Below are 9,962 nucleotides of genomic sequence, written 5' to 3'. Positions count from 1 at the left end.
AAGAAACTCAGTCACCTTTGTCAGCCTCTTTTCCAACCAGTTACAATAATTTATAACTTACATAAAAATGAGTAATCTAGCAGTAATTACGTCTTATTTATTATTAACATTTGGACGGTATTTTGTACAACCAGTATTTATAATCAAACACACAGAACACAAGTTCTAAGTTAGGTTACGTTAAGATTTAGGTTTAGGTTAGGTTAAGAGTTAGGTTTAGGTTAGGTTACGACTTAGGTTCTGTACCATAACATAACCGGCAACTATAAGCATTGTCCTTCTTTATACTGGTCATCAAATTACCGACCCGACCCCGTGGCATGTCACCATCAATTGGCCAGGTGTCAATATAATAAGCCTGGTGCAGCCACATAGCCAGGTGTTAATACAATATCACAATAATACAATACAATTACACAACAAGCATAATAATAGTACCAATAAACAATAAGTACTTAACTTTGGTCAGCATCACCTCAAAGATCCGTCGAGACTGCTCTCCATGAGAAATTCCGTCTATTTATACCCAAATTCTCCCTCTTTTTACTCAACTCCGATTGGTCGGCCTAAAACGACCAATCAGAACAGTCGACCAATCACAGCACAGTATTTTATAACTATTTTTATCTTCTTCTTCTTTTATTTTGGCAATAACTATTTTTATTCGGAAGCGGAAGTTGGAGTTTGTCATTTTACAATATATTAAAAATAGGGTAATATTATCTTTCATATTTAGAATCTGTGATCTTAATTAAATTCTGAATTATTAAGAAACCAAAAACCTTACAATAAATTCTAATTTACGAATTATATAAATCTGAATTTTAATCTGTCAGTTAATATGGCGGCTGTGCAATGTTTTGTGTGTGTAGTGTTTAACAAGTTAAATAGTGTACCAATTATATACATTTTTACCATGGAATATTAATATAAATCAGGTATGTACATATAAATATCCTAACACACTCGTGCTGACCCATTCGAAACTCCCGCTTCCACTATAGCTGCGCTTACATTCAGTTGAGCTTTCTCCGTATTGTACACTGAGTGAAAATACTTAGCAAATTCATCAACAATTTGTCTCTCTGTCAATACCTCCCCATCTTTTAATATATTACGTGAGCAATTATTACGTCTCTTCGATTTAATATAGTTCCAAAAAGATCTGGGGTCGCTGGCTAAATGCTGTTGTACCCAATCCCTATGTTGGTCATGAGCCATTCTTACCATCTTTTTAACTTTTGATCTGCAATACGCGAACGCCTCATAATCAGTTTGTAGCTTACTAACTTTGTACCGCTTGTGAAGTATAGCTTTATGTTTTATATAAAGGCACGTCACCCTGATGTGAAGGATCAGTACCTCTATCATTATCGGGGGTCTCCATTGCCAATAGTGTCAAATAGTGGGTAGATTGGCGTGGGTAATCGGGCGAGGAAAATTAAACGAACTTTCACCATTAAGTCCAAGCTATTTTAATAATCACCGAGATATTACTTCTATTACATTGCCGATATTAGAATTAATCGAAAATCACAGACACTCCACCGAACACGTAGCGTAGTTGCGCGATGCAAATCGATGTAACCGCTATGAAGGCTGCGCTCGACTGCGGGCGCGCGCCAGCGCTCGGTGTTGCGTCAGAGCGGGACGACTACCCCGCTCTAAAATAATCGATGCGCCGTCACGGCCAGACTGACATTCGCACGTCCTCGTGCGATCTCATATGCCAGTCACTCTCCTCCTCCCGTTAATCTGCAGGGACAAAATGAATAACTGGTAAATCCTACCCACGCTCGTCCATCACTGACATAATTTATGAAGACGGTGAATTAAGCACACACACACACACACACCAACATAATGGACCGGACAACTGAGCGCAAGCGTCCCTTCGACCAGCCTCCATCTGATATGGCGACATGGACCGGACAACCCCTCAGCGTCCCTTCGACCATTTGCCAAACCATAAACTCCATAACGCCTCTCACAGGCCAACTCAGCCTCTCACAGGCCAACTCAGCCTCTCACAGGCCAACTCAGCCTCTCACAGGCCAACCCAGCCTCTCACAGGCTACAGCAGACTGATTAGGAACATCGACCAATATAAGCCAGTCCCCAAACCAATCCCTTGATCCCAATGTAGTCAGGCTTTTAGGACATCGACCATCATAAGCCAGTCCCTTAACCTACTACGACAAAGGTACTCCCAGTCTCTCACACACAATATTACACACACGGACAATGAAAAAATAACACTCACATAAAGTTAGGGCTCGTCTAATTCAGAGGCAGAGAGGGTTCCGGAAGTAGCGGAACAAGTACGCGAGCCATCAACAGACACGGTTTCACTATCATCATCGGACGAAACCCTCTCCATCTCATTTTGACCCTGGCCCGCCGTCTCGGCCACTTCGTCACAGTCAGTTAGAGAAGTAGCTATTTCAAGTAAGCCATCGTAGCCTCTGGGTACCGCACGTAGATTTTCGTGTGCATACTTATACGTTCTATTAGACCCGTCAATATTCCGCAGCTCATACCGGTCGTGATCTAGCACGCGAGTAATTACAAACGGACCCCTAAATTTCCTATGCAGTTTCGTCTGGTTGCGTTCACTGGATTTTATGAAGACGTACTCACCAGTAGAAAATGGTTTTACCACTGCGCGGCCTCGGTTAAATCGTTCTATTTCAGAAGACGCGGCCTTACTAATGTTTTGCGCTGCAATGTTTCTAGCTTCCTCTAAATCTATACGCTGTTCTGGTTCTACTTGGTGGGCTATACGGGATATGCCTAAAGACTGCGCGCGTATACCAAACATCAATTCTGTTGGAGTGTAACCTGTGACTCGAGATCGCGTACTGTTTAATGCTAGCTGGACATCAGGAAGTTCGTCTCGCCATGTTTTGTTGGGGTCATTTTCTATAATAGTGAGAAGGCTCTTTAAAGTGCGCATCACTCGCTCCACTTGACCATTGGCCCTACTGGAACCCGTAGCGATAAAATGTAGTTCGATGTTGTGGTCAGAACAGAACTGCTTAAAGTCGGCGCTGATGTAACACCGACCCTGATCGGCAATTATCCGCTTGGGGGCTCCAAAAAGACAAACGGCTTTCTTTAGGGCTTTAACTGCACTAGCAGCATCGAGAGAGGAAGTATACTCTAAGAGAACGTACTTAGTGAAGGAATCGATTATAACAGAAGAGTATTCTTTCCTATCGCTTTTTCCACTTAGTTTGCCTGTGATATCTATATGGATGGTGTGCCAAGGCGTAGCAGCTTTAGGGATGGGATGCAGCCTGACCTGTTGGGCTCCTGAGCAACCTTTGGAAGCCTTACACACAATACATGAACTTACAAACATGCGAACTTGTTTCGCCATTTGTGGGAACCAATACTGTTCGTACAGTTTATCTAGGGTCTTTTCTGCGCCTAAGTGCATGATTTCTGTATGCACGTGGTTGATCAAAGTCCATGTAAGAGACCTGGGGACAATTGGAAGCCAAAAAGTGCTTTTGTTGCGTTCTACTTTCCTGTATAGTATACCCTGCCTAATGTCATATGTATGAGCTACTGCTTCGGGGAGTTCCCTATTAGTATGCTTTGAAATAAGGTCTTGGATTTCACTATCACGTTTCTGCTCTACTGCCAACCAGCCTTGGTGCAACTCAACGAAATGGACATCTTTAATTTTCTTTACCGTGTCATGTGTCTTATCTAACTCTGACTGTCTCGGTGGAGATTCTGATTGAGGAAGATTTCTAGACAAAAAGTCTGCGTGTTCCATGCTGGTACCCTGTTTGTGGACTATGTCAAAGTCATAGGCCTGCAGAAAGGCCCACCAACGATGGACACGCGGGGTAAGGTCTGTTTTGGACTTGGACGCTTTGAGAGAATTGCAGTCCGTAAAGACTGTGAAATGCTGTCCATATAAATAGTGGCGGAAGTTTTCTACCGCTCGAACGACCGCCAGGGTTTCTAGTTCGTACGAATGATACCTAGATTCCGTGTCGGTCGTTCGACGGCTGAAATACGACACAACATGAGGTACATTGTCTTTACGCTGTATAAGTATTGCCCCGTATCCTTCAGAACTCGCGTCTGTGTGGAGCTCGATAGGAGCATCACGGTCAAATATTGTGAGCACAGGCTCAGACGTCAGTATTTTAACAATTTTCTTATGGATCTCATCATGGGCTTCAGTCCATTTTATTGGACCCTTTAATTTTGTCAGCGGGTAAAGAGGTCCTACAACACGAGTATAGTTTGGTACAAACCGCCTAAAATAGGAGGCAAGGCCCAAAAATTGCCTAACCTGTGTGGCCGTCTTTGGGGTCGGTGCATTTGCCAAGGCTTGAATCTTTTTAGGGTTTGGAGCTACTTCACCAGATTTTATAACATAACCAAGATAATCGATTTGACCCTTCATGAATTTACATTTCTTAATATTGAAAGAAAATCCGGCTTCCGATAACGCTAAGAGTGTTTTGTCAAGGCGTTCTAGGCCCTGGGTGACGTCACTTGAATAGCAGAGCACGTCATCCATATACGCTAAGGCTACTTTATCTTTTAGGGGACCTAGGGCCTTATTTATGCACCGCTGATATACAGAAGCTGAGTTACGTAACCCGAAGGGCATGGCCAGATACTCATACTGACCTTCAGGTGTCACGAAGGCTGTTCGGGCTATGCTATCGCTATCGCTGTCAACTAAAATTTGGTGGTACCCGGATGCCATGTCCAGGGAAGAAAAATAATGAGCACCATGAAGACGATCTATTTGTTCGTCAATCCTGGGCAGGGGAAAGTGTTCTGGACGCGTGTTTGCGTTAAGTTCTCTATAATCCACGCACATTCTGTCCGTTCCGTCCTTTTTTTTTACTAGGAGGATTGGGCTGGCGAACGGGGAGTTACTCTCGCGGATGACACCTGCTTTTAAAAGAGATTCTATTTTGTCCTTAACAATTTCCTTTTCCGTAGGTGCTAATCTGTAGGGGCGCCTCTGAACAATTTTATTAGGGTCAATGGGATCTATGCGCAAAGTACCAGTCGTCACACGTCGTGTAGGTATGCCATCGATAAAGAAGTCACTATATTTTTTTAATATGTTGATAAGAGCGGTTTTATCGTCGCCCTCTAAATCGGTGTCTATCATGGAAAAGTCAAAACTGTCAGATTTATCGGTCAAGTTAACTTTCTTGCTCAAAGAAAACTCTATTTTATCGCTATTGATTTGTACACGGACATCGTTTTCTAGCAAATCTCTGCCTATAATAACGGGTTCTGTTATACTACCATCGGGAACAATATGGAAAAGTAAAGGTACCGTAATTCCTTGAATAGTGACGGGGCTAAAGACCTGCGACACACATTTCACGTCCTCTTTACCGATACCGGTTAGACAAACCAAATTGTTATGCAAAGTACCCGGAAACTTCTCAGCAAAGCTACTAGTCACTAACGAGCAAGCGGAACCACTATCAAAAAGAAAGGAGACGGGCTCACCAGATGATGTAGTTAAGGTGCTCCTGGATGCTCTGCGCTCGCAGACGTGGACCTCCTTGGTTGTCGCTGGCACTCCTCCTCCTCCTCTTCTGTCTGGACACGTCGATGCGAGGTGCCCTGGTTGGCCACACACGAAGCAGGTGAGTGAACGCGACGTTTCCGGTGTCTTCGATGATAGGTCCGAAGTCTTGGTCGCTGCCGGTATATTATCACGTCTTCTACGGCAGTCTAGCGCCTTATGTCCTTGAGCGCCACAACGGTGACACGTTCCGGTAAAGCGTGGTTCCATAAAACGAGCTCTCTTAGTTTCGATGTCTTGGGTCATGTCGTTGATGTCATGTCGACGTTTCAGTGAAATCCCATTAAGAATACGAAAAAGTTGGGCTCTCGTTGATACATTGTGCGAGTGCAGCTCTCTTCGAATGGCGGGATCCTTCTGGCTTAGTACGGCGGCTACAAACCCAGTCTGTATGTCTTCGGCCATTTCGGTACGTGGTATGCGTTCTATGAGACTCCAGAGCCGCATAGCTGCTTCACACGCTGTCTCCTTGGGTCCAACTTGAAATCGAAGTATATCATCGAAGTAGTCTTGAGCCAACATGGGTTTCGCAAATTTGGCTAGCAGCAATTCTTTTATCTGAGGCCATGATAGCTGCGAAGCCTGTAGCTTTGTTAAGCATGAAGCAGCTCGCCCCTTCAAAGCGTGTGTAAGTACCAGCAATAGCTCTGCGCCTTCTAATTTTCTATTGTCAATTATTATCTCGGTCACTCTGCACCAACCTTCTATATCCGCTTCACTGTCGTCAGGGTTGAACTGGATCAGCTGGGTACTGGCACTGGTTGAACGTTCCGGTTGCGGCGTCGACAATAATCTTGATAACAAGGTCTCCATATGAAGCACAAAGTTCGGTGTCGTTGTCTCTCGGCCACGGACATTTTCCTCAGATGTTTGCCCTTCGCATCCCACTTCTGATAAAGGCACGTCACCCTGATGTGAAGGATCAGTACCTCTATCATTATCGGGGGTCTCCATTGCCAATAGTGTCAAATAGTGGGTAGATTGGCGTGGGTAATCGGGCGAGGAAAATTAAACGAACTTTCACCATTAAGTCCAAGCTATTTTAATAATCACCGAGATATTACTTCTATTACATTGCCGATATTAGAATTAATCGAAAATCACAGACACTCCACCGAACACGTAGCGTAGTTGCGCGATGCAAATCGATGTAACCGCTATGAAGGCTGCGCTCGACTGCGGGCGCGCGCCAGCGCTCGGTGTTGCGTCAGAGCGGGACGACTACCCCGCTCTAAAATAATCGATGCGCCGTCATATACAATTAATTAATTCAGGATTATACCACTCTGGATACACATACTTTGTTTTTTTATTACATTGCTTCTTTAATGGTACACACCTATTAAAAACATCCTTAAGATTGTCATAAAAAAACTTTAAACTTGTTTCTACGTTACTTAAATCGTATAGATGTGTCCAGTCAATACTCGCAATAGACGAATATAATAATGGATAATTACCTTTCTTAAAGTTCCATTTTTCCTGCTCCATGGGACCGACGTCCGAATTGGAATAATGGGTGTCAGCACTGTGCGCTCCATGACTCGTCAACACTACAGATATTTCAAGTGGTGGGTGATACACGTCCACCACTGGCACCAGCGACTCAGTTGCGGCACAAACACTAACATTTAGACCCCCACTCACCGAACTCAAGACCAAATCCAGCTGACGATCATTACAATTGGCCACCATGTTACTCTGTTCGAATCCACAATAACTTAAAAAATACTCAAAATAATTCCTTATATTTATAGAACACGAATATAAATTAAAATCACCTATAACTAATACTTTGTTATACTTCGTACACAATTGTTCTATTATTCTATAAAGTAACATACATTCATCATCACTACATCGCGGCGGAATGTAAACAACACACGACAAAAACAAAAAACGCTCGCACAAGTACACCGCCGCGCAAGCGAGTTCAAACATACGATCTATTAAACTGACGTCCTTGGGTATCGATACTCTTCGTAGCTCGAACCGCGGTGTGGCCACGAAAAGCGCGCCGCCCTGTTTCCGCCCATCTGTACGATCACAGCGTATTATCTGATATCCACTAGGGATTAATTCTGCATCCATTATTGACTCGTTGCAGCCAGTTTCCGTGATTGCAAAGAAGTCTGCACTTGACGATGCTACATTTGCATAAAACTCTTCCAGCTTCGTCCGAAGTCCCCTTACGTTTTGATAAATGATTTCAAGTGGTTTTTTCCTTCTCTCTCGGTTTGTTGTCAGATCTCCGAAACCAAACCCACTCACAAAATTCGACATTTAATGGCCACACATCCGGTTTGCATAATTTTTCATAGACACTCTCTGGTACGCCCACCATAAATGACGAATAATCTCTCTCAGTTTTTGGTTTTAATTTCTCAATTTTAACCGAAATTTCATTCCCACATACTTTCCTTACATGGTTCTCTAAATGTTCCGTTGTTGTATCTTTTTTCAAACGCCACACATGTAAAAACTTTTTCCTTTCCATGCCTTGTATTTCAATCATACTCGTACATCCTCTTTTTACTTCATTCCTTGAATATCTATTTTTCCTTGACTTTACTTCAGTCCACTCGTTTTGATTACCTTCCTTATTTTTATTTTCTATTAAAGTTGCCGTCTTAGAGGATTCATCCTTACTCTGCAACTGTACTTCTTTCGTACGCAATATCGCTGGTTTTATGGCTCCACCTTGTTGTGCCGGAACGACTACCTCCAATTGATTTTGTGACAGAACCTTAGAATATGATAATTGCGGATTATTATTACCTTTACTTGTTTTCAATTCGTCTAAACATCTTTGTAACTGTTCATTTTTTATTGTTACTGCTTCTAATTGATCTTTTAACTTGCTTACATCTTCCATCTGATTAGGCATGCATTTTCTTAATTCAAATAATTCCATTTCCGTCTTCTGAAAACGTTCCTGTAGTAGATCAATATGCCTTATGATAGATTAATATGCCTTAAACGGTTCTTTAGGTATTGACGTCCAAAAATCTACATGTCTGACCTATAGACCAAATTCTAACCACTTCCAGATGACCTCGAAGGTTCAAATTTTGCATCCAGAAAGGTAGTTATGTAAATACAAAGGAACAAATAAAAAACCAGTAAATTTTAACATTTCACAGGTGATAGATAGATTTTAGTGTGCTAAATGTCGATTTTTGAACGTCAATACCTAAATAACCATTTGAGGTATACTTATGAAATTTGAAGCTGATGTATATCTTGCAAATCTCAATACACGAGCCAAATTTGAAGTGTTAATGCACAGTAGTTTTTGAATGATGAGTAGTCAAAAGTGGCTACAATTGGTTCGTCTAAATATACGCACGGTGCAGTCCCCTCCCTGGAACTAGGCTTAACATGCTCCCGCATGTCTATAGTGTTTGCTCAATGTTGATTTAGTCGATTTTCTCCTGTTAGGATCATATAAGACAAAAATAAAATTTCCAATTTTACAGACCTTCTAGAGCAGATGCCGCAAAAACTATACAAGATATAGAAAAACTTGACGGTCTCGCCTGTAGCAAATTAAATAAGCTTTATTTGGTTCATAGTAGTCATGTCACTAGGACGCATAGTTTCCGAGGATTAAGCGAAAAACCGAAAAGTGGTACCTTTAAACCCCCCTCTCTCCACCGGCTCAAGAGCTAAGGGCGGGGACTTTTGCTATATTCACCTCCTAACTAGGCTAAATAAAGTCCCGAGGTCAGAAATTGTGTTTCACGGATTTCTCTCTACACCGTCGTTAAGGCATTCATTGACTGGACTATTGGGGCCTTTGTCCAGCAGTGGACGTCTTTCAACTGAAACGAACGAACGAACGATGTCTGCAGTCACCGAATGACTATTCAGACGTTAGTGTAATAGACGAAATTGAAATTGATCACACATTATTTACTTACAATACCTATAATTTTCTTTAAATATTAATTTATTTTACGCACGACATACACTTAATACAACAAAAGCTCAGTAATCAGAGCTTAATGTAATCTTTACTTGACTCCATATAATTTGTATTATCTTAGTTTCGATTTCTTGTGTGCAAACATCATAAAAATTTAATAAATAAGTAACCCTACTTTCCTGCAATTAACTAAAAAAGGTTCGCATAAAGGCATCCGAAATTACAAACTCTTGTTGACTACGTGCTCAAACTCAACTAATTGAAAAAGTTACTTAGGTACTAATGGTGGAGCGATGAGGGTGAACCTTTGTCTCTTGTTATACTCGTAGATACCCATTGTGCATAGTGTTGTGTTCGCGAAGTCTGTATGCCAAGTTGCAATAATGATCTGTTCTCTTGGAAGTTAGAGTTCGCCCTTTAGTTGTGTTCTGTTCTCAAAGCCGAGAATAG

The 9,962-nt window shown here is 42.1% G+C and overlaps 1 long non-coding RNA gene across 1 annotated transcript; it reads right to left on the bottom strand.

Moving 5' to 3' along the window:
* Nucleotides 1–1,451: 1,451 nt before the first annotated feature.
* LOC135074057 (uncharacterized) lies at nt 1,452–5,571 on the bottom strand. Its single transcript, XR_010257739.1, has 2 exons — nt 5,506–5,571; nt 1,452–1,755 (listed from the first exon to the last, which is right to left on the bottom strand). It is a non-coding gene; the product is annotated as an uncharacterized LOC135074057 (long non-coding RNA).
* Nucleotides 5,572–9,962: the final 4,391 nt, after the last annotated feature.

This window comes from Ostrinia nubilalis, chromosome 8 (genome assembly GCF_963855985.1).
Source record: "Ostrinia nubilalis chromosome 8, ilOstNubi1.1, whole genome shotgun sequence".
Taxonomy (NCBI): Eukaryota; Metazoa; Arthropoda; class Insecta; order Lepidoptera; family Crambidae; genus Ostrinia; species Ostrinia nubilalis.
This window is presented reverse-complemented; position numbering and strand designations above follow the sequence as displayed.